General features: G+C 44.2%; 1 pseudogene; it reads right to left on the minus strand.

Moving 5' to 3' along the window:
• Window positions 1-1,020: 1,020 nt before the first annotated feature.
• LOC131922005 (elongation factor 1-alpha, somatic form-like) lies at window positions 1,021-27,416 on the minus strand (annotated as a pseudogene).
• Between the last annotated feature and the right edge of the window lie 106 nt (window positions 27,417-27,522).

Consider the following 27,522-nt stretch of genomic DNA (forward strand, 5'->3'; position numbering starts at 1 on the left):
ATGTCTCCATCAAATCCCTCCCCTCAGGGCTCAGGGAACCCCGTGGAAGAGGAAGAGAAAGAGTGTAAGAGCCACAAAAAAGAAAAGTGTAAGAACCAGAGGGGATGGAAGACACCAGGAGAACAAGGCCCTGTGAATCAACTGAGCAAGGCTCATATGAACTCAGAGACTGAAGCAGTAAGCACAGACCTACACGGATCTGCACCAGGTCCTCTGCATATAGACTATAGCTTTCAGTTTAGGGTTTTATGGGACTCTTGAGTGTGTGAATGAGTGGGTCTTTGAATCTTGTGCCTTCTCTTGGGCTCTTTTCCATCTATTGGGTTGTCTTGTCCAACTTCAATGCGATGGTTTTTGTTTTATCATGTTTTATTTTATTATGTTTTGGTGTTATCTCTTAGAAGTCTTTTCTAAAGACAGAAAGGGAGTGAATCTGGATTGGAGGGGATGATTAGAGGGAGGGGAAACTGTAATCAGGATAGATTGTATGAGAAAATAATCTATTTTTAAAAGGGGGCGGAGTAAAAGAAAATACTAAGTAACAAAAAAGAGCAACAACAACAAACAGCTCCATATCTCACACTGTTCTATGAGGCCTTGTACATTTAAACTGTCAGGTCCCCTTTGCTAAACATCCTGGAAAAATTCCTTAGGCTATTAAGGAGCATTTATGATTGAAGAATTAAAGCTGCAACTATCTTTAATAAATGTTACCAATACCAAAAAAGAGTAGAAATACAAATGATATATTACAAGGTATACATTAATGTGGCCTTGTAATGACAGCCCTACACAAGATGGGGGTTTTTAAAAGCTATTTCTGAAGTTTAAATCTTGGTCATCAACTTAACTGGACCTGGAATCAGCTGAAAGACAGTGCACAGGGCACACCTGTCAAGGTTATTTGAAGGGGGAAGATGTACCCTCAATGTGGATAACATCTTCTGGTGGCAGACCAGGCAAAAGGAGGTCTAAGCAGCTTAACTTTTTGCCTGCTTTTCTTCGCTCACACCAGCAAGTTCATCTACTCTGCTGCTGCTGCTGCTGCTGTTGCTGCTGCTGCTGCTTTTGCTGCACTCCTTCACTGATTCCAGAACCCACCTTCTTTGGACTTCCAACATCAACTAAAGACCAGTGGCTCTCCAGGAATCCTCCAGGCCGTTGGGTGCCAGACTGGAACCACTGAAGCATCCAGCCTCAAGGACTGAGCAGCTACTGGATTCTTGGCCTTTCAGGTGTGAGGCAGCCATTTTTTAGTGATCCACACTGTATCTTGTAAGCCAATGTAATAAACCCTCTCAAATATACATTGACTCTATAGATTCTGTTCCTCTAAAGAACCTTGACTAAGACTCCACCTGAAAGATGCTTTATTAGGACTCAGGATGTAGCATCAAGGGGAACAGCAAACAGACTCCAGGTTATAAAGGTGTTATGCCCACGTTGTGAGTTCCCCTTCCCACTGAAAAGACCACCAAGGAGCCCACTTCGGCTGCAAAAACAAAAGGTTTCTTTATTCAAGGCAAGCCCGGGCAGGGACTTCGTCCAACACTCCGTTACAGCGAGTGAAGGAGGGAGCCCTAAGCACTTATTACAAGAGGTTTATGTGGGAAAAGTTTACATGCAGTGGGTTACACATCTTAGTGTCTTAGGATTGGACGAAGGAGCTAGGGGTGAGGTAGTTCTTTGAAGTTATTGGCTGAACTATAAGCGTGAAATTACTAATGGCTGAAGGGATGCAGGGTATCTATGGAGACATAAATTTTTCCTCCCTATATGCTGTTTCACTGGGTTGATTGAAACAAGAAAAGCAGGCAAAAAGCTAAGCTGCTTAGACCTTCTTTTGCCTGGTCTGCCACCAGAAGGTGTTATCCACATTGAGGGTACATCTTCCCCCTTCAGAAAACCTTGACAGGTGTGCCCTGTGCACTGTCTTTCAGCTGATTCCAGGTCCAGTTAAATATATATATATATATATAGAGAGAGAGAGAGAGAGAGAGAGAGAGAGAGTAGTACTGGTCAGCTTCTGGGTTCATCTACAGGTCAGCAGATACCTTGAGATGGGGACCACTCTCAAGAGGGCTACTGATTTTTTCCCCTTCAAAGGTACATGCAAATCAGCAAGTAATACTCAGTTTTGTACCACTGACATGATTAGCACCAGAAACCTAAGTTTCAAAAGTCTGGTTAAGGTAAAAGACACATGAATCATACAAGAGGATATAAACCTAACTGTTTTTCTAGATTTAACTCTGTAACAGCTTTTGTCCTGGTGGATAAGTACACCCAAGCATAACTGATAAGTGGGTGTGTAAAATCCAATGTGAAGCCTCGCAGCTTGAGAATGGCTATTCTAACATAGAAGTTTGTTGAGATGTATAGACTTTGGGTCTGGCTAATGTTGCTATACGATGTCTTGTATTTGCAAGTTCTGTGTAATCACCTTTTAGTTAAAAAAAAAGGCTGGAAATAACCCAAGACGTTCATCAGCAGAATGGAGGGTTAAATGAACTACAGAAACACCTGCTTCAGGAACTGTGAAGATAAATGAGGAAGCTCCTGTGTGCTAATATGGAACCGTCCTTAGCGTATGTGGTAGAGAAAGAAAAACAAAGAACAGAATTGTTTATGGTGTGTGGTGCTTCATGTAAGCCGGGGGTGGGGCGGAACGGGACACAGACGGGGACACACACACACACACACACACACACACACACAGAGGCATATTTATCTTTGTTTATGCATGCTCTGTTTTTTTCTGTTTTAGACAAGGTCTGAATGTATAGCCCTGGTCTGGCCTGGAACCCAAATGCTGGGATGAAAGGCATGTGCCACCATGTTCAGCCACACACGCCTTTAACAAATTCTAGAAATATAGGAAGCCCTGAGCAGGTGAAGTCCTGAGTAAATGTGTGTTGTTGATATGGGCACAGGCGTGCCAAGAACCCCAACGCCTTAGCCCCACAGGAAATGGCAAATGTTGACAGTATGTGCAGAAAAGGCCCCTTGGTAGCTTTCCTCCTCCACCTGCCCTCTCACGTCCCACCCCTGTGCGTTTAAGGCCTGAAGATTGCTCCCCAACAGAGACCGCTCCTGCTGAGATTAGCTCAACCTGCCTCCTTGTTCAGCTGTGTATAAACACCGCCTCCTTCCTTGCTCAGCTGTACGCAATATTCTCAACTCCCTGTTCAACTGTACATAATAAACCCTCTGAACGTGTGGAGTGCCGAGGTCTCTCCACCAGAGAGCCCGGTCCACCTGATTGCAGTTTTCTATGTGTTTGTTCGTTTGTTTGTTTTTGTTTGTTTCTCATTCCCTCCATTCCTCAGTTAGGTCCATCCCTGGAGTCTTGCTGGATGAGGCATAGGAAGACACAGAAGCAGTGACCAGGAGTCACAGTGTGGCCCTTAGCACAGGAAGTTAGCCCCGGGATGTAGATTAACACTGGGGTCCTGTGATATTTGTTCTATGAAGCAGATTTTTAAAAATCCGTACAGGTGTGTGTTTGTATTTGTATTCAATCTTAGTTTGCCTTTTGAAATGTCAGCTCCATTGAGATATAATCCATATGCCACATAGTTCATTGAAATGGCACACGTGACTTTCAGCATATCCACATAATTGTAAGCCATCACCCCAAACAATTTAGAATATTTTCATCTTTCTACCTTTTCCCAAAATGCATGTCCACTAGCAGACATTTCCCATGTCCCCCACCCACCCTCGGCAGCCCCGGCTCTACTTTTCTGCCTCTGTGGATCTGCCCATCGTATGAGGTGAGGGCTCCTACCATCTCTTCCTGTACAAATTTAATCCACGTGTTCATTTACAGCTACTCCTGCTTACTTTACAGCAATCCAAACATCCCCAACTGTCACCATACTTTATTTAGCTCCATTTCTATAAATGTTCTGTGGCAGTAACAAATGGCATCTGCCAACTTCCCCGTGGCCACTGTCCTTAGCTGACATGGGGTTTCTCACTAGTTTTTCCCTGTTTCCCTTTCGGCTCTCTGGCTCTCCTGATGCTTCACCTGCCACAGGGCAGTACCATACTGCGACCACCATCTGTGTCTGTCTGTCTGTCTGTCTGTCTCTCTCTTTCTCTCTCTCTCTCTGTGAGCACGAGCGTGCACATGTGTGCTATGGTACATGTGTGCGGGTCAGAGGACAACCTTGGAGAGTCAGCTCTCTCCTTCCGTCATGGGCTCCAGAGATCTAACTCAGGTTGTCGGGTCTGGCTGGCCACTGCTTTTCCCCACCGCTGAGCCATCCCACCAGCCCTCTGGTTGCCTTTAGTGCATAATAAAATGTAAACACCGTGTGAACAGCTGCCATAATGTATTTGCTAGGGAATAATGACAAGGACTTAATGTCTTTCTAATGTTTTTTTTTTAGGTGGACATTGGCTATATTTGCAGACAACTGGATTTGCCTGTATTCAACTGGAAACTTAGTAAGCAAGCCTTTCTCTGCCACCTCTCATAACCAGAGAGTGACCAAGAGATGGTTTATATGCTTAGAATCTTTCACTCCCCTATGCCCTTCTCAAACCAAAAGGTGATGTCAATTTCCCCATTTCTTGAGCCAGAGCAGGCCCTGAGACTGCTGCAAACCATGGGGTTTGACGAATTATCTACACAACTTCCGGGATTAGACTGTCAAAACGTGTGGGTCTGCTTTGTTCTCTTGCGATGCAGACTCAAGGATGGCAGCCAGCGAGTTGTGAGGAAATACAGTGCCCAGCGGGAAGCTCCTGTAGACAGGGACTAAGGTCTGTGGGCCACAGCCCTAACTGAGCTCTCAAGTAATGGGCCAGCCGTGGACGTGAACCATCTTGAAAATGAAGCCGTTAGCCCTCGGTTGAGTCATGCCTGCTGAGGCCCTGCGAAGCACATATGCCCACTGAGTCATGAGAAATAGAGAGCTGAAAGACTTACAGAGATAAGTCATGGGTGCTAGAATTACAGCTCTGTGGTGGAGTGCTTGCCTATGTGCACAAGGCTAAGGGTTTGATCCCCAGTGACGACAAATGGGATAAAAAATACACAGAAGTACTGAATCAAGAAGAGGAGGAGGAAAAGGAGGAGGAGGAAGAGGAGGAGGAAGAGGAAGAAGAGGAGGAGGAAGAGGGAGAGAAGGAGGAGGAAGAGAAGGAGGAGGAAGAGGAGGAGGAGGGGGAGGAGGCAGAGTAAAAGCTGTTTTCTTGGCTCAACCCGCTCCAGAGCAGGCTCTGACACGGCAGTCATGCTCCACTTAACCACAGGACAGTGCTGAGAAAAATGTCTTGTTTGGAAAGGGGTTAGTTTGGGTCTGGTTTAGCTAAGGCTGGCCTGAAACTCTCTGTGTAGCTGAGGATAGCCTTCAAATCCTGATGCTCCAGGCTCCATCTCCAAAGGGCTGGGATCACAGGGGTAGTACAGCACCATCCTCAGTTGAGAACAGTGTCTTAAGTGTTGGCGTCTCTGGGCAACCATCACCGTGTGCCCTCACGTAAAGTAAGACAGCTAAGACATCACTAGGAAATACACTCGTGGGGGCAACCTGTAAAACCACCTGTGGGCCAGGTTTATGAAATAGTGCTTTTACATTACTTCCTTCCTCCGGAAGCTAATCCATGTCGGTAATGGAGAATTGTTACCATTTACCTATAAGGTGTGGTATGATATTTTGTTTGTGCTCAGACAAATAAGGCTTGCTTGGAGTCAGAGGGCAGAGCTAGCCACTAGTTAACCATAGAGGTCTGGAGGTCTGTCTGTATAGAGAGGAGACAGGAAGTGATATGGCGGGGGTGGAGACAGGATCTTGGTCCTTTTGGGTGGAGGAACTGAAGAGGTAGCAAGCAAATGGCTGCTGTTCCCTGTTCCCTGATCTTTCAGGTTTTTACCCCAATATTGGACTCCCAGTTTTTTATTGATAAAGATTAATTAGATTAACACTATAATAGGGCTCATAACTCCCCCACCAGCTTTTTTTACCCAGTTAAATAACTTAGCAAGAGCAGACTCTGTAACTCATTTTGTAGGCTAGAGGCTTTAGGGAAACAGTTATCAACAGACACCAGGGCCAGGAGCTATGAGGCTGGGAAAAATAATTGGCTGAATTATAGAAGTTACAGAGAACTCTCTTCACTAGAATTGTAGCTGTCGTGGGCTGGGGAGATGGCTCCAGTCAGTAGAGTGCTTGCTGCATAAACCTAGGTACCCAGAACCCATATAAAACCTGGACAAGCAGGGTGGTGGTGACACATCCCTTTAATCCCAGTACTCCAGTGTCAGAGGCAGGTGGATCCCTGAGTTTGAGGCCACCCTGGTCAACAGAGTGAGTTCCAGGACAGCCGGAGCTACATAGAGAAACCCTGTCTCAAGAAACCCTGTTTCGAAAAAACAAAAAAGAAAAACAAAAACCCGGGCATAATGACACAGCACTTGTAATCTCAAGGCTGGGGAGGCTGAGACAGGCAGATCTCTGAGGCTCGCTGGCTAGCCAGCCTAGTGTAACTGGCCAGCCCCAGAACCTAATGAGAGATCCTACCTCAAAAAACAAGGTGAGGATTGGGGATATGGCTCAGTGGGTAAGACACTTACCGTGGAAGCATGAGGGCCTGAGTTCAGATCCCCAGAATCCACGTAAGACTCAGAGCTCCTACTGGGAGGTGGGAGGTAGAGACATAAGACTCCTCTCTGGTCTGGAGACCAGCTGGCCTGGCTTCCAAAGCAGTGAGTTATCTCAACGGATTGTTCACAGTCAGTTACAGATTGGACAAAGCATGAAACAAGAGACTCGGTCTCAGATAAAGTAGAAAGCAGGGACCTACATCTGAAGTCATTCTCTGACTTCTAACATGTGTGCTATGGGATGTGCATGCCTGTACTCATACAGGTACATGTGTAGACACATAGAGGTGAAAGAGAGGAAGGAAGGAAGGAAGGAAGGAAGGAAGGAAGGAAGGAAGGAAGGAAGGAAGGAAGGAAGGAAGGGTTGATAGCTTCAAAGATGTTAAGACTCAACCTCAGGCAATTAAAAGTCTGCTAGTGTAATCACTGCTTGCTTAACCCGTTATGTTTGAGGTGACCTGACTGTCCCTAAAACTCCCCTTAGCTGTGCTTAAAAGGAGCCTCCATGCTCCTCTTGGTGGTGGTGGTGCCATCTGTACAGGTGAGCGAAGCCACACATGCTGGAATATTAGTAAGTGCTCTTTGCTTTTACAAACTATTTGAGCCTGGGATCTTTCTTCAGTGTTTCCTCAGACCCTTACAACACACACACACACACACACACACACACACACACACACACACACACACACACTCACACACTCAAAAGAGACAAAATCAGGGCCTGGAGAGATACCTCAGCAGTTAAGAGCACTGGTTGATTTTCCAGAAGACCCAGTTTCAATTTACCCACAAGACGGCACATAACCATCTATAATTCCAGTCCTAGCTGATCGGATGCCTTCTTCTGGCTTCTGTGGGTACTAGGCCTGGCATGTGGTGCACAGACATGCAGGCAAAACACACATACACATAAAATAAAATAATTTACAAAAAAGAAATTAAAGATGATATTCAACATGACAATGTACAGCTCTCATCAACAACTGTTTTCTTTTTAAACTTTCTTAAAATTACATTTACTGTGTTTATGTGTGTGTGTGTGTGTGTGTGTGTGTGTGTGTGTGTGTGTGTGTGTTGAGCATGTGAGTTTGTGGTGTGTGTGTGTGCCTGTGTGTTTGTGGCCGGTGTGTGTGATATTGAGGTAAACACACATGCACACATGTACATGATGTTAGGTCTCAAACCTGGGACAAATGGTTAACTGAGGTACTTATTTAACATATCAAAACGGACCTGGGCGCCAGGCTCTCCCAACATCCTTCAGTCCCTACCTGTTACAGTGTATGGCTGGCATACCCCGCCCTCTGCCTTAAACTTCTCCAGCCCAGGGGCTGGGCTGCCCTTCCCTATCTAATCCTGTCATTTCGTACCCGGTTCTTTGTCTACTCTTCACTATCCTGCCTCTCCGCTCTCCTCGTGTGGCTGGCTTCGGGTCACGTTCACTCTGGACTCTCCCAGATGTCCCTGCCTGTGACTATACTCTCCCTTTTAACTACAGCAAACCCTCTCCTCCACCATACCTAGAAGCAGTCATGTCCTTCCTTTTTTACTTTTTTTTTTTTTCCATTCACTCCTGTGTGGAAGTCAGATGACAACTTCCGGGAGGCCAGGGTTCTCCTCTTCCACCACGTGAGTCCCAGGGGCTGAACTCAAGCCATTGGGCATTGCAGTAGGCGCGTTCATCCACTGAGTTAGCTCACCCGCCTTCATCTTCACAACCTGGCATCTCTCCCTTTCACTGCGTTGGCATTTGAAGAATCTGAGTCGGTTAGTTTAAGGAACGTTCCTTAGCTGTTACAGCCCAGTGCTTCCTCATGCCTTGATGGAGGTTTGGGGTCCCCCGGGAGGAGATAAGCACCATGGTGAGTACACAATCACTTCTTGAGGCATCTTAGCCGGAGGTGCCCCATCAATCAGCCCCTGGGGGTTGAGGTTAGCTGAACACCTGATCCACAGGTTTTCTGGTTCCTCCACTGAATAGCTATAATTTTCTCCTTGCAAATGGCAAAGCTGTCTCCTGAGAGACACTTCAGGACTGAGGTAATATCCTATCCCTTAGCAGATATTATCTCTAGATTTAGAGATCACGGCTTCCCCACCAAACTTTTTTTTTTTAACTGTGAAGACTGCGGAACAATATTTCAACCTATTCCTCCACTTATCTTGCATGTCCTCCCCTCTCCCCTCTATTTATCAATTCATCTATCAGTATAAACAGATGGGTTTCCTGTGTGTGTGTGTGTGTGTGTGTGTGTGTGTGTGTGTGTGTGTGTGTGTGTGTATGGACACGAGCACATACATATGGGCATACAAGTCTACATGTGTGAGGGTGCATGTGTGTGTTGAGGTGTGCATACATGGATGAACACGCATGCGAAGACCCGAAGTTGATATTGGAGATCTTCCTCAATTTTCTATACCTCATACATTGAGGCAGGTTCTCACCCTTGACCCCAGAGTTTGCCAATGCAGTTAGCCAGCTTGTTTGGAGATCCTGTCTCCTTCTGAGTGCTGGAATTGCACACAGGCTGTAAAGCCAGTCTGGAATTTGCCTGTGTTCTGGCAATCTGAACTCTGGCCCTCCCAGTTGCATGGCAGGCAAGTCTTTTCCAAACTAAGCCATCTTCTTGGCTGTTTGCTTTGTTTGACACAAGGCTACCTTTTAGCCCAGGCTGGTCTCAAACTTGCTAAGCGGTAGAGGATGACCCTAAACTCCCGATCCTCCTGTCTCCGCTTTCCGAGTGCACCCTCACACCCCGCTGTACACTATCCTTGTGTAGGGGTGGAGTTTAGTTTTAGATTTAGTTTTAAGATAACCCAAGGGAATTAATCCTAGCATGTCCCAGGAGCACATATGTTTTCCCATTTATTCAGGTCTTTTGTGTCTGAGGATTTTATTTTGAAATCTGCTTAACTGTAGAGTTCTTGAGGGTAGAGCTCACTCTTTATTTCTTTTTGGTCCTCCTACCAGGCATAGCGCTTAGACACCAAAGGGGCTTCAACTACTAGTTAACTGAATGAATGAAAGGCTACTCGGGGTTCTTGCCTTACCCTCTCTCAAGAACAACCCACTTGCTGTCTCCAACAGAGCTCTCTTCTGTGGTTTCTTTTTTTATGTGCATGTAGTGTGTAGTGTGTGTGTTGGTGGTATAGCCATTGTTAGAATTCCTAGCCACTCCCCTAGCTACATGACCACACATAGGCTGTCCAGTAGCCAGGCAAGATGTTTAGTCAACCCAGGGCCTTATGTCCTATGTAATCCGTGCGCTGCGTAATCACGTAATTTGCGTGCAGCGTAATCATGTAATCTATGTGCATGCGTGGCGTAACCTATAAAAGCAGGCAGGTACCACTTATCCCTCTGCCCTTCTTCCTGCACAATCATTTCATAGACCTATGCACATCCCTTCTGTTTTTTTTTTTCCCTTAATAAACTCTTACAGTGGGTTTTGTTGTACCTCGTGGCTTTTCTCTCACGGTAAATGGCGCCACTTAGTGAATAACATTGCGCCACTTAATAAATAGCAGGCATGTCCCCCTATGCACAGAGACCAGAGGAGGGACATCCTATGTCCTGCTTCCCTTCCCACGAGACAGGGTTTCCCACTGAACCTGGAGCTCGGCCAGCTACCAGCCAATCCCAGGGATCCTCTGCCTCTGCCCCCCACAGCACAGGGTCACGTAGTCACACCTGGCTTTGTACATGGGGTTTGGGATTTGAACTTGGGTTCTCATGCACAATTGCACTTGCTCTTACCTGCTGAACTATCTCCCCAGGCCTGCTGTATTTGAAGACCTAGGTGGATGTGGAGAGTGAAAGTAAGGATAAACATTGTCCTTGTGTAAGGCTGGGGATATCATTGGCCAGGCACTTGTCTAATATCACAAGGCTCTTGGTTCAGTTCCTAGTACTGGGGGCAGAAAAGGACGGGGCAGGAAAATTCTTGATTAAAGTATGCAGAATAATTCTTAGTGAAAATAAAATAACCGGCACCTTGAGTCAGATTTGAATAATTCCTCTTCATTAGTGTGGTGGTTTGAATGAGAATGGCCCACATAGGCTTCAGTGTTTGAATGTTTGGTCGATAATGAACAGAACGGTTTAGAGAGGATTAGGAGGTGTGGCCTTGCTGGAGTGGGTGTGGCCTTGCTGGAGAGGAGTGGGCTTTGAGGTTTCAAAAGCCTATGTTAGGCCTAGACTGTCATCCTTGGCCTGCTGCTTGAGGATCAGATGTGAGCTCCCAGCTACTTCTCCAGCACCATGTACCGGCCACCATGCTCCCTGCCATGATGATCATGGACTAAGCCCCTGAAACTGTAAGCCAGCCCCCCATTAAATGCTTTCCTCTATAAGTTACCTTGGTCATGGTGTCTCTTCCCACCAATAGAACAGTAACCAAGACAATTAGCACACATTTGTCCTCCAGCTCTGTGTTTATGTCACTGATGCTAGTTTGGTGGTGAGAGGTCAGTGCAGCAGAGGCCAGTCACGGCCTGTGAAGTCAGAGACACTGACGACACTTTCAGGCACTGTCCACCAAAGCAGCCTTGCAGAAATCCATGCATGGTGTGTCTAGGAGTGACCTAAAGAAGACGGTCTCATCAGAGGTATGTGTGTGTAGGTGCACGTGTATGCAGATGTGATCACATGTGTGAGTATGTGCATGTAGAGAATAGAGGTCAACCCCAGGTGTTGTCCCTCAAGAGCCATCCTCCTTGTATTTTGAAACAGGGTCTCTCATTGGCTTGGATCTCTACAGGTAGGCTGGCTGGCCAATAAGAAGCAGGGATCCATGTAGCTAAAGAGTTTTCTCTCTGGGTCCCGCCAATTCCCACAGTCTGACAGCCCACTTATAAAATAAACACACAGACACTTATATTATTTAAACTGTTTGGCCTAATGGCTCAGGCTTCTTGTTAACTGTTCTTACATTTTAAATTAACCCATTTCTATTAACCTATACTTTGCCACGTGACTTGTGGCTTACCGGTACCTTACATCTTCCTTGTCATGGCGGCGGCTGGCAGTGTCTCTCTCTCTCTCTCTGCCTTCCTGTTCTCTCAGTTCTCCTCTCTGTTAGTCCCACCTATACTTCCTGCCTGGCTACTGGCCAATCAGTGTTTTATTTATTAACCAATGAGAGCAACACATTTGACATACAGAACATCCCACAGCAGATCCATCTGTCTGTGTCTCCTCAGCACTGGGATTGTAACTGCCACCACACCCAACTCTCAAGTAGGCACTCGGGAGTGACCTCGGGTCCTCTGCTTTATATGGCAAGCACTTCACCTCACTCCCCAACTCCTCATCTGAATTTTAGCCTCTGACGTCATGAAACTTTTATGGTATAATTTATGGCTTTTTAACCACATTTTAGCTTGGTATGACTAAGTAAAGCTTGCCGGTTTATTACATAAAATACAAACTTAGCCGTGCAAAAACATATGCTTGCCATATATAATTGGACTTAATGGCTATCTAAAGCCTTCCTTCTGCCTTTGTCTGAAAACATCATCCTTATTTTGGGGCAGAACTGCCAATTTACTTGATTTTGTTAATTTTTTTTTTCACTTCTCAGAGTTGCTGTAGGCTCAAGTCCTACTAAGGAAGAGAAGTGAGGCAGGAGGGCTGTTAGGGGTTCCGGTAATTTTACACTTCCATATGCATTTTCAGTGTAAGTTGGGAAGGCTGGGGTTATATGCTTCAGTGTAAAAGCACATGCTTAGCTTGCGTGGAACTCTGGGTTGAATCCTCAACACTTCAAAAACTAAACAGACAAACAAGGAAACAATCAAATATAATAAACTGGACTTTCCTTCAACTGGCAGCAGGCTTCGGTGTCCACTCTATCTCTTCCGGATTCTTCATTGTGGTCAGCTCAGATATCTGCCTTAGGTAAATCTCTAGGTGGCCCTATGGTTCAGCTACATACCACCTACTTGATTAGGACTGCAGATCCCAGAGATACTGAGATGGCTCTGAGGGTAAAGGTACCTGCTGCTCAGCTTGACCTTAGTTGACTTACTAAGTTGACCTGAACAACCTGAGTTGTCCCTGTGGTGACATATTTCGTACCCTAATAAAATTTGCCTGGAGATCAGAGAACAGAACAAGCCACTAGATTAAACATAGAGGCTAGGCAGTGGTGGCACACACCTTTAATCCTAGCACTCGGGAGGCAGAGATCCATCTGGATCTCTGTGAGTTCAAAGCCACCCTGGACTACATGAAATTGATTCAGGCTAGGAGAGAAACAGAGTCAGGCAGTGGTGGCACATACCTTTAATCCCAGTACTTAGGAATCACATGTCTTTAATCCTGGCAATAAGAAGGAAGTCATGACTGGGTGGAGAAAGATATATAAGGCGTGAGGAGATAGGAACTGAAGCCCTTTCAGGCTGAGGAGTCCTAGAGGTAAGACGTGGCAGTGGTTTGTTCCTTTGTCTCTCTGATCTTTCAGCATTTACCCCAATATCTGGCTCCGGACCCGACAACAGTCCTACATGGTGGAATGAGAAAACTGACTCCTGCAAGTTGTCCTCTCACTCCCACACAGACACTGCGGTACATTCGTGTCCTCCTCCCCATAATATAATAAACAAACTGAAGTGTAATTTAAAAAGAAAAAATGGATTGTTCCCATGGTGGTAGATGTATGTAACTAGTCTTTTTCTGTCCCACCAGCCAGCTCCCAAATAACGACATAAAGACTTATTATTAACTATGAAAGCTTGGCCATAGCTTAAGCTTGTCCCACTAGCTCTTATAACTTAAATTAACCCATTTACATTAATCTAAATTTTGCTTTGTGGCTTTTTTTTTAACCTTATCTCTGTATTGTCTATCCTGCTTTCTCCATGCATCTCACTTCTCCTGAATTCCTGGACTTTCTCCTCCTCTTTCTCTCTCTTCCCAGAAGTCCCACTTATACCTCCTGCCTGGCTATTGGCCATTCAGCTCTTTATTAAACCAATCACAGCAATATATCTTCACACAGTGTACAAATATCCCACAACAGATGTGTGTGACCCCAGCTTACTTGGCAAGCTGCAGCATAAGGGATAGGTTGAGGCTAGCCTAGGCATAAATTTACCAAGATCCTATTTCAAAACGTTTTAAAGGTTGGGGCTGGTCTCAGTAGAATCGTGCTTACTGGCTTGATCCCAGTACTTCAACCAACCAATCAAAATTATTCCCTAAAAGACACATCACAAACTCAGATACTGGATTCCCCCAAGAATCTGCCAGGGCAGGGCTACAGTGTTCAGCTACTCCAGAGAGACCTCAAGACCAAACTGAGAAAATCTTGACAAGAAGGCTCTGTCTTGGCCTTTGAAGCTGTGTGTCTTCTTCACAAGACTCTTCAGATGCCTCAGCCTTCTTTCTTGACTCCTCCAGAAGACTGTGAGGGTGTGGAGAAGACCCGGTTGCTTTCTTCTTCCCTTCACGGCCCACCTCACCTGTTCCATCACCTCCTGTCCTTGACCACAAAAGAAAAATGAGACAATTGTGGGGTACCCACCAGAGAAGACTGCGCAGACTCTTTATTAGCCAGCTGGCAACTACACTGGGTCAGGGCCCCAGTGTAGCACTGAGCCTGTCTCAGGTTGAGCTTTTAAGCATAAAAAAACCCATATCCTGGTTTGACATACTTCAGTTAACAACAACAGTCAGCCAGAAGCAGAACTGTAGAAGTCAACAAACAAGGCTAGTACATTTAGGGACTTTCCCAGAACTATGGCTTTTGATGGATTACGTCTTTGTTTTCATTCTCGGCAGGTGGTGCTGTCTATGTGCCCAGTTTTATGGCCTGAATGGTACTTCCATCATGGAGTCAGTTGTGCTAAGGTCTTGGGGCCTGTTACAACAATGACTGACCCTCTGTTCTCAGATTCCCCCAATCAGTTCTTTAAATTGTAAAGCATGTGGTCCTAACATTCCTCTGTTCATTCTTGGAACTCTGGGAGCTGAGGGAGTAGAGCCCAGACCCTGCCCTTGCTCCCCCCAGATTCTTGCTCTCGGTGGACAGATCTCTTCTTTCTCTTCTCTTGCCTTGTCTAGTTTTTGAGACAGGATCTGACGTATCCCAAGCTGGCTTTGCGCTAGATACATAGCCAATGATGATTTTTGAATCTCTGGTACTTCTTCCTCCACCACTTGAGTCCTGGGATTACAGTCACGTGCCACTCTACCCAGTTTATGTGGTGCCAGGCCCCCATGTATGTTAGACAAGCATTCTATCAAATAGACTACAGCCCCAGACTGAGGATTTTTAATCAAGACTTGTGATAGGGGAAGGGGTCCTGATGGCTTCAGAACCTTGTCTGCACGTTTACAACGGCCTTCCTGATATCAGAGAGGAAGAGATCACTGCAGGAGTGAACAAACATACCTGTTAAATATTTAAAGCACGGACGACCACATTTTCTCCAACAGATGAAGCGTGGTCTGTGTCCCATGTACATGATCTATGTCCTTGTAAGAGGCTGGGTCTGTCTTTTCAGCATCAGTTATAGGGATCAATGGCCTTGGAGGTCATGGAGGACAGACCCCCTATTGCTCATAGCTGGCTTTGTAAGAAATAAAATCTGATGCTCATTTTCAAAATAAAGTGTCTTAAGTAGGCTTTGGTCTAATTACAGATACACAAAACCCCCCCCAGCAAACTCTACTAGTCTAGCTAACCACTCCCACCCCACCCCCCGAAAATCTAGGGGTTTAGGGTAAAAGTTATTATAGCCAAGCTTGCCTAACAACCTGAAGGTATGACATGATCATGTGCCTGATAAGCTTTGAAACAAACAGGATATAAAACAGAGATGAACCCATTGTACTGGCTGGCATTTTGTCAACGTGACACAAGCTAGAGTCATCTGGGAAGAGGGAACCTCAACTGAGAAAATGCCCCCACCAGACTGGCCTGTGGGCAAGCCTGTGAGGCATTTTCTTGATTCGTGACTTAATGTGGGAGGGCCCAGCCCACTGTGGGCAGAATCCTGAACTGGTGATTCTGATGTAAGAAAGCAGGATGAGTGAGCCATGAGGAGGAAGGCAGGAGGAACATTCTTCCACAGCATCTGCTTAAGTTCCTGCCTCCAGTTTCCTGCCTTGAGTCCCCTTCCGGACTTCCCTCGGTGATGAAGTGTGACCCGTCAGTTAACAGCTGAAATAAACCCCTTCCTCCCAAGCTGCTCCTGTTCATGGTGTTTTATCACAGCAATAGAAATCCTAACTATGAGACCCAGGCACAGCCTTTGTCAAGAAGTAGACATGTGAGATCGCACCCTCCTGGTGACTCAGCCAATGAGGAAAGCGAGGAAGGGGTCTGTGTTGGGGTTTTAGAACAGTCCTCTGCACTCAATCAGCAGGCCTGCCATTCTGGGCTGACCCCTGGCTTTGTAAAGTCATGGAGGAAACCTCCCTGCTCCCACCACTCTCAGTCCCTAGGGCTCTATTAGGAAGTGCGTGCTCTCTTATTAGAGGGTGGGAGTCTGCGTTTCCCCTTGTCTGTTCTTAGGTTGGCTTTTACTGTGTGACGCTATTCCTGAGGAGACATGAACAACCACCCACTCATCCTGGATAGGGAACCAATAGCAGATGAAAACATGGATGCCACTAAAGTCCAGTTTGGGTGAACCACTAAGCATTACTGGGTTTTCTTACAGGGATATGGGTGAAGGGTTACTTACAGGACTCAAAGACAGCCCTATCACCAAAATCCCACGCCAGCGTGGGTGACAGCTCACTAAAGCTGAACACCTGGAGCACACTGCATGGCCTCAGGCAGCTCAACAGATTGAAGAGCGTCCTTTCCAGGTAATTCAGTTGGTCTGGGCCTCTTCCAGACAGCTCAGCTCTCTGCTCTCTTGGCAGACCTTACTGCTTATATCTATATGCTTGGAGAGGGAGGAGCCTAGTGTATCTGGCCAGTTTCAGGGACTTCCTGAAACTACTGAGTTGCTTACTTCCTGAGCTTAATGAGCTTCTCTGCAGGATGAACTGTTCCACTTCCCAGTAAACATCCTGTTGTGTTTTACTGAGCTTTGCTCCAAGATGGCAGTTTTAATTTTGGAAGAAAATGATATATGGTAGCTTTATATTATTTTTCTGAAGACTTGAGAACAGACAGAAGTGTGTGTGTTCACATGCATATGGTGACCATATTCCTTAACACCGTTCACCTCGGCTCTTTTGGGTCTCTCACTGGCCTGAGACCACAGGCTGGAGCTGAGCAGCCCAGGGATGCTCTTGTCTCCACTTGCCCAGTGGTGCGATTGTAGATGCCCACCATGCCTGGCTTTAAAAAGAATTAATTTATGTGTATGGATATTTTCCCTGGGTGTATGTCTGTGCATCATGTGCATACCTGGTGCCTGAGATGGATGGAAGAGAGTATCAGACGCTCAGGAATGTGGGCCATCCTGTGGGTTCTGGGAACTAAGCATGGGTCCACTGGAAAAGAAACCAGTGCTCCATCACCAAGCCATCTCTCCAGCCCTGTGGCTTTAAATGTTTGTCTTAATTGCATTCATTTGTGCATCTATTTATTTAGTGGATGTATGTGTTGTGTGCTTTTATGTCACAGCATTAGTGTGGACGTCAGTGTTCAGAAGTCACTTCTCTCCTTGTGGGTCCTAGGGACCAGACTCAGACGTCAGGCTTGTGCTAAGCACATTTGTTTATCCTGGCAGCCATCTTGCTGGTTGATTTTTTTCTTTTCTTTTCTTTTCTTTTCTCTTCTTTTCTTTTCTTCCTTTCTTTTTTCTTTTCTTTTCTTTCTTTCTTTCTTTTTTTTTTTTTTTGTTGTTGTTAAATGAGGTTCCAGAACTCAGGTCCTTCTGCTTCTTCAGAGGCACTTTTACCAACCGGGCTGTGTATCTCCCCAGCCCCAGACAGGGTTCTTTGTTTGCTCTGTATCCCTGGCTGGCTGCAGACTCTCTGTAGCCAAAGCTGGCCTAAAACTAGCAATGCCCCTGGTTCTACCTCCCAAGTGTTGGGATTACGGGTGTGCTGCACGGTACCCCAGTCCATTCAGATTAATTCTTAAGGGATCTGGTAATTGTATGTCTTTTTTCCTTACCAGAAAGCCTCCAGCTAGATGGTAATTTTGTGCTCTTTTGGCCAGGGTGTCACGTCTCCATACGGAACTGGAGAGATGATTCAGATCCATGCTTTTGACCACTAGTCAAAGTCCTGCAGGGTCAGAACTGGTTTTACAAGCTGCTGCTGAGGAAGAAGGGGATATCCCCAACGACTAGCTACCCAATGCTGTTGGCTGGCAACAGGCCCAGGCTGGGCCACTCTCAAACCTTACTCTGGTGCCTTGGATCTGGAAACAGGTGAAAGTGAGTCTGTGTTAGTCCCAGAACTGAAAACTACGGGGTGAGTGTTTTTCAGGGCCACATTTCCCTTCCCCTGAACCAGCAGAGACCAAGGAAACACCGTAGATGAACCGAGAAAGCCTGATGATGAAGACCCTGAGATGAAGGAGGAGCGCAGGCAGCATTCAAAACTGTGTGAAGAGGTTACCAGGGACTGGAGAGATGGTTCGGTGGTTAAGAGCACTGGCTGCTCTCCCAGAGGACCCAGGTTCGATCCTCAGCATTCCTATGATGGCTTACAACTACCTGTAACTCCAGTTCCAAGGGACCCAATGTCCTCTTCTGATCTTTGACAAATGGTGCACAAACCATACATGTAGGCAAAACATCCATGCACAGAAAGTAATAAAACAAAAAAAGTAAACAAACAAACAAAAAAAGAAGTCGTTGAAAGCCAGCCAGAACTACCTTTGCTTTCTGATAACATCTTGACATTTTGGAATATTTTTTCTTCCACTTTCTTACAGATATATATAAATTAAATCATGATTTTTTTTGGTGTAATTTTTTAAAACCCATGCCTTTATCACTTATAGATTATACTGTAGGTGTTTCTAAGTCAATATCCTTCAAAAATGTAACCCATGATAATTAATATCTTTGATATGGATCTAACTATGTGGGTATGAGTGCAAGGAATGATTCCACTTTACTCCTTCCATTTCTAAGAATGAGATCTGTGATGTAATTATAGAAAAGAAGATAGCTGGTCAACATGGAGACAGCATTGATCTCTGTCAAGTGGGAGAGAGGAAAAGACCTGGTATAATGCAGTTTCCTTGGGAAATGTATCACTGGTAAAAGCCAGTGTTTTCTTCCTCCTCCACCATTTACCCAAACAGAGGGAAGTGGTTCTAGAAGAAAATGTCAACATTTGCTAAGCACCCCCGTAACAGGCACTGAGCTGTGCGCCTTACACAGAAGACTCCTTTAGAAGTACTCAAATATTTATCTGTAATACTGAGTTAACAAGTGGGTATTTCTAAGTCCCTTGTTGATACCGCAGGAGAAAAGACACCAGTATAAGCCTGGGTAGAGTTTCACGGTAGATGAGTATTTATGAAACTAGTATTATATTAATATAAAAGTTAAGGTGAAGTATCCAGGAAGGCCCCAGGCTGCCTGAATTGCCTCCCTGGAGGCCCCACTCTGTACACCTCATGGTTGGCAGTTGAGCAGCACACAGATAGCTTCTGTCCTGGGCGCCTTTCTCTAGACTCTGGGCATTGTTTTCATTTTATGAAAGCAGAAAGGGCTAGTGATGAAGGTCCCCAAAGGAAACTCACATCTTTATCCTAAGGGTAATCAGCGGGCCCTGTAGAATGTTTGGTGAGCTTTAAAGCTGCTAAACTCTCTCTCTGCTCTGGTTACTTCCTTGGAAAATGTATCTTTTCATAAACCCTAAGGATAATCTATAATCATGAGACCATTACAGAAAACCACAACCAATCAAAATGTAGAGTTGTAGAGCCCAGTCGCAGTGGATACATCTAGAAAACACTCCTGCACCTAAGGTTCAGTGTTGCAGGATTTTTGTTTACACTATGTGAAGCTGTGTCTACGTTGTTTTTTTTGTTTTTTGTTTTTTGTTTTTTTGGTTTTTTTTTTGCCTCACCTGCCTAAGGCACCTGATTGGTTTAATAAAGAGTTGAATGGCCAATAGCTAGGCAGGAGAAAATAGGTGGGACTTCTGAGCAGAGAAAGGAACTCAAGGGTTAGAATGTGGTGCAGCAGGAGACCCCAGTGAGACACAGAGGGAGTTGGACATACAGAATGGAGGAGAGGTAAAAAACCATGTGGCAGAATGTATATTAATAGAAACAGGTTAATTTGTTTTTGTTGTTGTTGTTGTTGTTTTGTTTTGGGGTTGTTGTTGTTGTTTTTGTTTTTGAAGACTGGGTTTCTCTGTGTAATTTTGGTGCCTGTCCTGGATCTCACTCTATAGACCAGGCTGGCCTCAAACTCACAGAGATCCACCTGGCTCTGCCTCCCAAGTGTTAGAATTAAAGGTGTGCACCATCATCACCTGGCTAATTTAAGTTTTAAGAGCTAGTTGTGAATGAGCCTAAGCTAAAGGGCAAGCTTCCATAATTAATAAGTCTCTGTGTAATTATTTGGGGGCTGGTGATCCAAAGAAAGTCAAATGAACAAGCTTGGTACATGTGGAAGCCCAGCCCATATACCCAAACATAGGGTTTGAGAAAGCTAAGAAAAGTCCCAAACACAGAGCCCACTGCTTGCTGGGGTACAGAGGTGTGGCTCCTTTAAGAGGCCCTGCTATGCAGCTAAGCATTTGAATGGTGAACTACTAGATAGAATGGGAGACTACACAGAAACACCTGTCACAGCATGAACCCAGCAACTTTGAAGACCTGGAGCAGGTAAATGCTGCTCCCGGCAGCAGGGGCCCTCGGGCATGAAGCTTGGAGACAGGGGAAGGCAGAACCAGCTGCCAGTGCCATGTACTAAGCATGTAGTAGCCTAGCCACTTAAGGTTTGGCTCACCACACAGTCAGAGAAGGCTGCAGGCATGTAGTAAAGCCAGATCCAGACTGAGAAAACCTCTAAACATGAACAGTATGCTTGAAAATGTGCTTAGGTGCTGAAGAAAAAAAAGAAAATAGGTAAAGATAGTCATAAAAATAGTTTAAAAATAATAGTCTTTAAATAGAGTAAAGTAATGTAAAAAGAATAAGCCACATAAGGATGGGAAATATACAGGGCATCTGGATCCTGTGTGTTGCTTTGTTGACTTTGAATTTTTTTTTTTTTTGAGCTGAGGACTGAACCCAGGGCCTTGCACTTGCTAGGCAAGTGCTCTACCACTGAGCTAAATCCCCAACCCCAACTTTGAATTTTTTGAATGCTGATGAATGAAGGTCAAATGCTGCTGAGAGACATAGGATTGTAGAAAAAAAAAAAACTACTAAATTAAACCAGCCTATATATTTTAAGGATGTCTTAACTTCAGAAGGGAAGTCAGGGAATGTGTTGTGTTGGGTGAGGGGTTATGCCTTTGTTTCTACAGGAAACCAAAAGCTATGGGTTCCTTCAAAATTAATAAAGACCAGATTTGACAAGGGGATACCTCCTGAAAATCTTGGCTGTAGATATTAAGAAAGAAACCAAGAAAAACTACAAGACAGGTGATATAAAAGCTAATCCCTCTACATATGAACAGCTCTGGATGAGACATGATAAATCTTGTTGGCTACAGAGTCCTCATGACATATTATAGGGCATCCTTTCATATGGCATGGATGAAGATTTATATTATAGTTTTGTTATGCAGTCCAAACGGACTTATCAAATTAACAGATGCCTTTTACTTGCTCAAACGTAGAACAGAGAATCATCTTTAACTGATTTGTGCACACTGCCATTCCATACTTGTGTTAATGCAGATATGCATGTTACCTTTAAATGTTTGTGTTTTCAGAACAAAAGGACCAGACACCAATGAAAAAGACAAGTGGTCCAGGTGATACAGCCTCTCAGGGAGTGCCTCTGTTGCAGTTTCCTCAAAAATCTGCATCCAGAACAACTTCAAAGCTGCTAGCTGAGATGGTCCAGCCTCACAGACTACTCCAGCCAGGACTTCAGACAAGCCCTGCACTTTCCCATCACACAGAGACTGGACAACACATGATATAGCTGGCTTTCCCACGACTTGACCATCATCCCAATTTTCTCAGGGTCCCCTAAAGATGCTGTCACTCTCAGACAGCAGGAAGTTATTTTAAGAACATGATACTCACATTCCCAAGAGGTGGAGTGGGTGGGTTTTGGTCATTTGGTAGGTTATGGATGGTTATCATTGTTTAGGGGGAGTTGGTTGCAAGTTGTTATTGGTCATGGTCAGAGAGGAAACTAAGCAAAGGAGGTTAGATTCAGGGATCTCTTTCTGAAAAGAGAAAGGGGAGAATATAGGAATGATAGGATAAAAGGATAGATTATTGAATCTACTTTTAAAGTAAAAAACAACTATTAATCTCAAATATTTTACACTGGTATGGATTTTTGTAAATTGATACAAATTTAAGGTTATTTTTGTTAGAACATACTGTATATATGTTTCTACTCTTGTTTAAGATATTTTTGTATATTGATACAAATTTAAGGTTACTTTTCTTATACATACTGTATATATGTTTCTACTCTTGTTTAAGATATTTTTGTATATTGATACAAATTTAAGGTTACTTTTCTTATACATACTGTATATATGTTTCTACTCTGGTTTAAGGTATTTTTGTATATTGATACAAATTTAAGGTTATTTTTATTATACATACTATATATATGTTTCTACTCTGGTTTAAGGTATTTTTGTATATTGATCCAAATTTAAGGTTATTTTTGTTACAATATACTATACCTATGCAGCTCATTTAAAAATGTAATGTAAAGTTCTAGTCCTTGAAAGCTATTATTATAAACTATTTAGGATAATTAAGAAATAAAGGTTAGTAGTTAGTCATCTATAACAATCAAACTTATAGTCATGTTAGGTATGTTTTCAAGGTTAAACAGAGATATATTTTAGATAGATAGGTGGTCTTCAAACACTTTAGAGACCTACAACATAATGCTTTTCATGACAGTGAGACATACATCTGCTCCCGGCAGTACCAATCTACTTTAAAAAAAATGATGGGCATTGAAGAGCCTCCATATAGAGTTTGCTTTCATTTGTGACAGAGTTAGCCACTGGGCAAGAAACTGCCCTTGCCTTGACTGCACAACACAAAAGAAGTCAACTGCTGAACTTTTCCAGGACAAAGTATGCCAGTCTTTCAAAGTTTCTGCTTCACAGAAAAGTCTGTCAAATATTATAGACCTGTAGACTGAAGATGAATGCCCCAACATTGCAGAGGAACCTTGGGTGACTGTTCAGGCAGCCAGCTGTTTCTGTCATTTCTATAGTTTTGGAAGTTGCTTGCTCTGTACTTCCTGTTTACTCAGGTAATATTTTATCCTTCTGGGGTCTCCGATGGAGTTGAAGATGAGATAGTTATAGTTACAGTTTTCCTTGTTACCAAATTCAGAAAAGAAACTTACAAAAGAGATGTAAAGTTTAGAAGGTTGAGAGACACAAAAGCTTAAGTTGTTTATCTAAGAAAATGTTTTGAGGTCTAAAAAGATATTTTTAGGATGGTAATATAAGTTAAGATAGAGAGTGGTTTAGGTACAAAACTTTGGATTCATCAAGATAGGATAGATAATAGAGTAATTGCTCCAAATTTGCCAAATGCAAATGGACTGGACATTGTGAATGTAATTCTTACTTGATAATTGTACTTATTATATATAATTTTACTACATTAGAGTTAAACCTTTCCTTTTTATGTAGACAAAAAGAGGGAAATGTTGCAGGATATTTGATCACACTGTGTGAAAATGTGCCACTGTTTTATTCTGATTGGTTTAATAAAGAGCTGAATGGCCAATAGCTAGGTGGGAGAGGATAGGCGGGACTTCTGGAGGAGAGAGAATGCAGGGGAAGAGGTATGCAGAATGCCAGCGAGACACAGAGGGAGTCAGACGTACAGTATGAAGGAGAGGTAACAAGCCCCATGGCAGAACATAGATTAATATAAATGGGTTAGTTTAAGTTATAAGAGTGAGTTGGGGGTGAACCTAAGCTAAGACCGAGCTTTCATAATTAATAAAAAGTCTCCATGTCACTGTTTGGGAGCTGGTGGCCCCGACAAGAAAGTCTGGCAACAGCTCAGGGAAAATTGAGGAAGAGGGGGGCAGAAAGATTGTAAGAGCCAGAGGATCAAGGAGTTTGCTGTGAGATTATGTCTTAGTAATGTCAGAAGTTAAATCCATGAAGACTCACCAACATGACTGCCCAAACATGAGCTGAACAAGGACAACACCAATGGACATGCCAAAATAGATGAGCAAAGGCTCAAGAGGCCTCAACCCTACCCAAAGAGCTGTAGGCAACTGAGGCAAGCTGGGAGTGGTTTTCTCCAGGGAAGAGCATGCCAATTGGTTGTACAGTGCCAGTCAGCCCTGAAAACATACACACAAATAACATTATACATATTAAACAGGTTATACTTATGAGTATATATGTATATGCATGTACATATATGCATGTGATATTAATTAGTGAAAAAAAAAGGCCATGAATTTGAAGGTGGGCAGGAGGGGTATATGGGAAGGTTTGGAGGGAAGAAAGGGAAGGGAGAAAAACCAACCAATCAAACAAAAACATTCTCTTTCCCTTCTGACAGTTTTACAACTCATTGTTATCATGATCCTGTCTTTGACTACTAACATAAATGTCCAGTTGAGACAAACAGGTCTAGGACTGTTCCTCCACCAATGATTAAGACACCAGTGGCAGGTGTTAGGGATAATATTCATTTAGTCTCCTGAGCTTTCTGGGCAACTCGGTGACCTTGCCAGCTCCAGCAGCCTTCTTGTCCATAACTTTGATGACACTCACGGCAACTGTCTTCCTCATACCACAAACAGCAAAACCCAGTGAAGGACAGTCAGAGAAACTCTCAACATATACAGGCTTACCCAGGTCATTTCAACAATGGCTGCATCACCAGATCGAAAGCATTTAGGGCCGTCCTCCAGCGTCTTACCAGAATAGCAGCCAATCTTCTCTTTAAGCTCAGCAAACTGGCATGCTATGTGAGCCGTATGACAATCCAGGACAGGACCATAACCAGCACTAATTTGCCCTGGATGGATAATCACCTGAACAGTGAAGCCAGTGATTTCCACTGGAGGGGCATTTTGCTGTCACCATTATCATTTGACTCCAGCATGTTGTCACCATTCCAACCAGAACCTGGTACAAATGCTCCTGTGTCAGGGCTGTAACTGACTTTCTTAATGTAGGTCCTGATTTCCTCAACAGCATCCCCCCATCTCTTCTGGCTGTAGGTGGCTCAGTGGAATCTGTCATGCATCACATGGTGACCACTGCTGCTTGACAAAGTTCCAGCATTTCGATTTTACAGCTCTCCATCACCTTTTTACTTTCCTTTTTAATGATTCTATGTATGAGGGGAGTTTCCTTTTGCCTTTTCCTTTAGGGAATTTTGTGTGAGCTTTGGTTAGGGATGAGGATATATACAATGGCAGTCTCTGAACAAAATAATTCTTTGGAAAAAGTCCCTGGCACCGTGGAACTATGTTATAGCACAATAACTCTGCCTACCCTCTGACTACACCAAGAATAGAAAAGTTAAAAATTTACTAACTGGGCATACCTGGTCCCAGGGATGAAAAAACACACAATAGAGAGAAACAATGGGCCCAGACCCAGAGTCTGAGTCCATTAAAGGCAAGAATTCAGTTAATAACTAGAGAATAGTGCCTATGATTAGTGGCTTACTAGATGAACGGCAAGACCTGGGATGCCCCACGGGGAACAGATTCCATTAGGAAGTTAGACTGACTTGATCCCCCTCTGCTATATACAGGAGCATACCTTGAAGGGACCAGAATGGTATGGTATAATAGAAAAAAGAGTAAGATGTCAGGACCTTCCCATTGGGAGCTTATGAAGGGAACAGGCCCATATTATAAGACGAAGGCGCAAAGGAATGTAATTAGGAAACAGCTCAATGCTTGTGCTCCTGGCACAAACACTACGTCATGTCCCTTGAAGAATGAAAATTGCTCTTATGGGTTTGTTTCTCGGGACTCAGTGTTCAACACCTCCTGACCACAAGGGCTGAGACCATGCAGGAGGAAGTGTAAGGGGATACCTGGCAGGGTTACTGAACCTCAGAGGACAATGGGCATTTAGATTCTTGCTAAACTTACTGGTTTTTTTTTGCTTCAAGAAAAATGCTGTAATGACATTGATGACCACTTTCATGCCAGAATCAATAAGTATGCTTTCAATATTGCTTATGGTTAAACTACAATGCAATTATAGAGTATATAAGGGGTAGCCTGTTTTCAATAAATGGGCAGCCATCCTGATTTACCCTCAGACTCGCTGACTCTACACCTCCTCTTTGGGACCTGAACCCACTGGAGCTGGACTCTGGCAGGAATCCATTTTGCTAGAACCAACAATTAGCTGTTTCATACCTAGTGTGTAAGCCAGAAGTCTAAGCTCATGGGTCTTGCTCATTCTTGGATACACCAGCTTCAAATTCACGAACGCCAGCAGCATAATCAGGACAGCACAATCAACCCGAGATGTGACTGTAATCACGTTTTTGATAAAAATCTCTGTGTCCTGGAGCATCAGTGATAGTAACATCATGTTTGCTGGTCTCAGATTTCTATAGGGAGATATCAATAGTGATACCAAGCTCAGCTTTCAGTTTGTCCAAGGCTCAGGCATACTGGAAGGAGCCTTTTCCCATCTCAGAAGGCTCCTTTTCAAATTGTACAATGGTTCGCTTGTCAACCCACCACAACATTGTAGACTGGATGGCCAGCAGCGGTAGAATTGCCTGAGTAATGAATGACAATGTTGATGTGTGTCTTTGCCTTCCCTGTTTGGGCTTCAAGTTAGCAATCGTGGTGATTTTTGCAACACCTGTATTCTGACAGCAAACCCTTTGCAAAAACAAAACAAAACAAAACAAAACAAAACAAAACAAAACAGACATTGCTTCTTCCATGTGTATTTAAGTTGAAATCAGACAGCCTGGTTATAGTACTGGTCCATGGCTTCTGTATCCTATAGGAGGCCTCATGTTGGGGTGAAGCTTGATAGCCAGGAGCCAGAATGGAAAGAAGGACCCAGAAACAAAATTTGGTCCAAGTGGAGAGAGCCTAATAAAAATGTAGGGCACTGTGATCCAAACCCTGGGATGCGTTATAGACTGAGTGGCCACTGAGTGGACAGCCATTGGAATTCCTGTGTCTCAGGCACTTTTCAGCCATGGGCATCCATTGGAATTCCTGTGTCTCAGGCACTCTTCAGCCATGGGCATCCATTGGAATTCCTGTGTCTCAGGCACTCTTCAGCCATGGGCATCCATTGGAATTCCTGTGTCTCAGGCACTCTTCAGCCATGGGCATCCATTGGAATTCCTGTGTCTCAGTCACTCTTTGTCTTGACAGCTTGGCTGTTTTCTGCCTGAGTCAGACCTGGATAAGTTCGCCTTGTGCCTGGAGCACACTGAGCCCTTATTCCGTGGCGTCTGCTATGTTATTATGAAGAAACCCGACAATTTTTGGATCTGCTCACACAGGAGATGTATGTATCAAACTGTCTCGGCACAAGGCAGGAAATGGCTTGTGTTACGTTATGTTTTCCTCACCACCTACTGTAAACAGACGCTGTTTAATTTCTTGGCTTTTAACTAATCTTGCAGAAGTCACAAAACATTTCTTTCTTGGAGTCTGGCTGCTCTTTGCCAATGCTCCACAGCTTGGAGGACTTGGGGGGTGGGGCAGGGCTGCTAACCATGCTCCAACGGTTGTTAGAGGTTCTTAAAAGCAGATGACAGCTATGGAAGCACTCTGTATCTTGAAGGCATTACATAGCTGTTTTATTGAATAAAAGTTCAACTTTA

Source organism: Peromyscus eremicus, chromosome 11 (assembly GCF_949786415.1).
Source record: "Peromyscus eremicus chromosome 11, PerEre_H2_v1, whole genome shotgun sequence".
NCBI lineage: Eukaryota > Metazoa > Chordata > Mammalia > Rodentia > Cricetidae > Peromyscus > Peromyscus eremicus.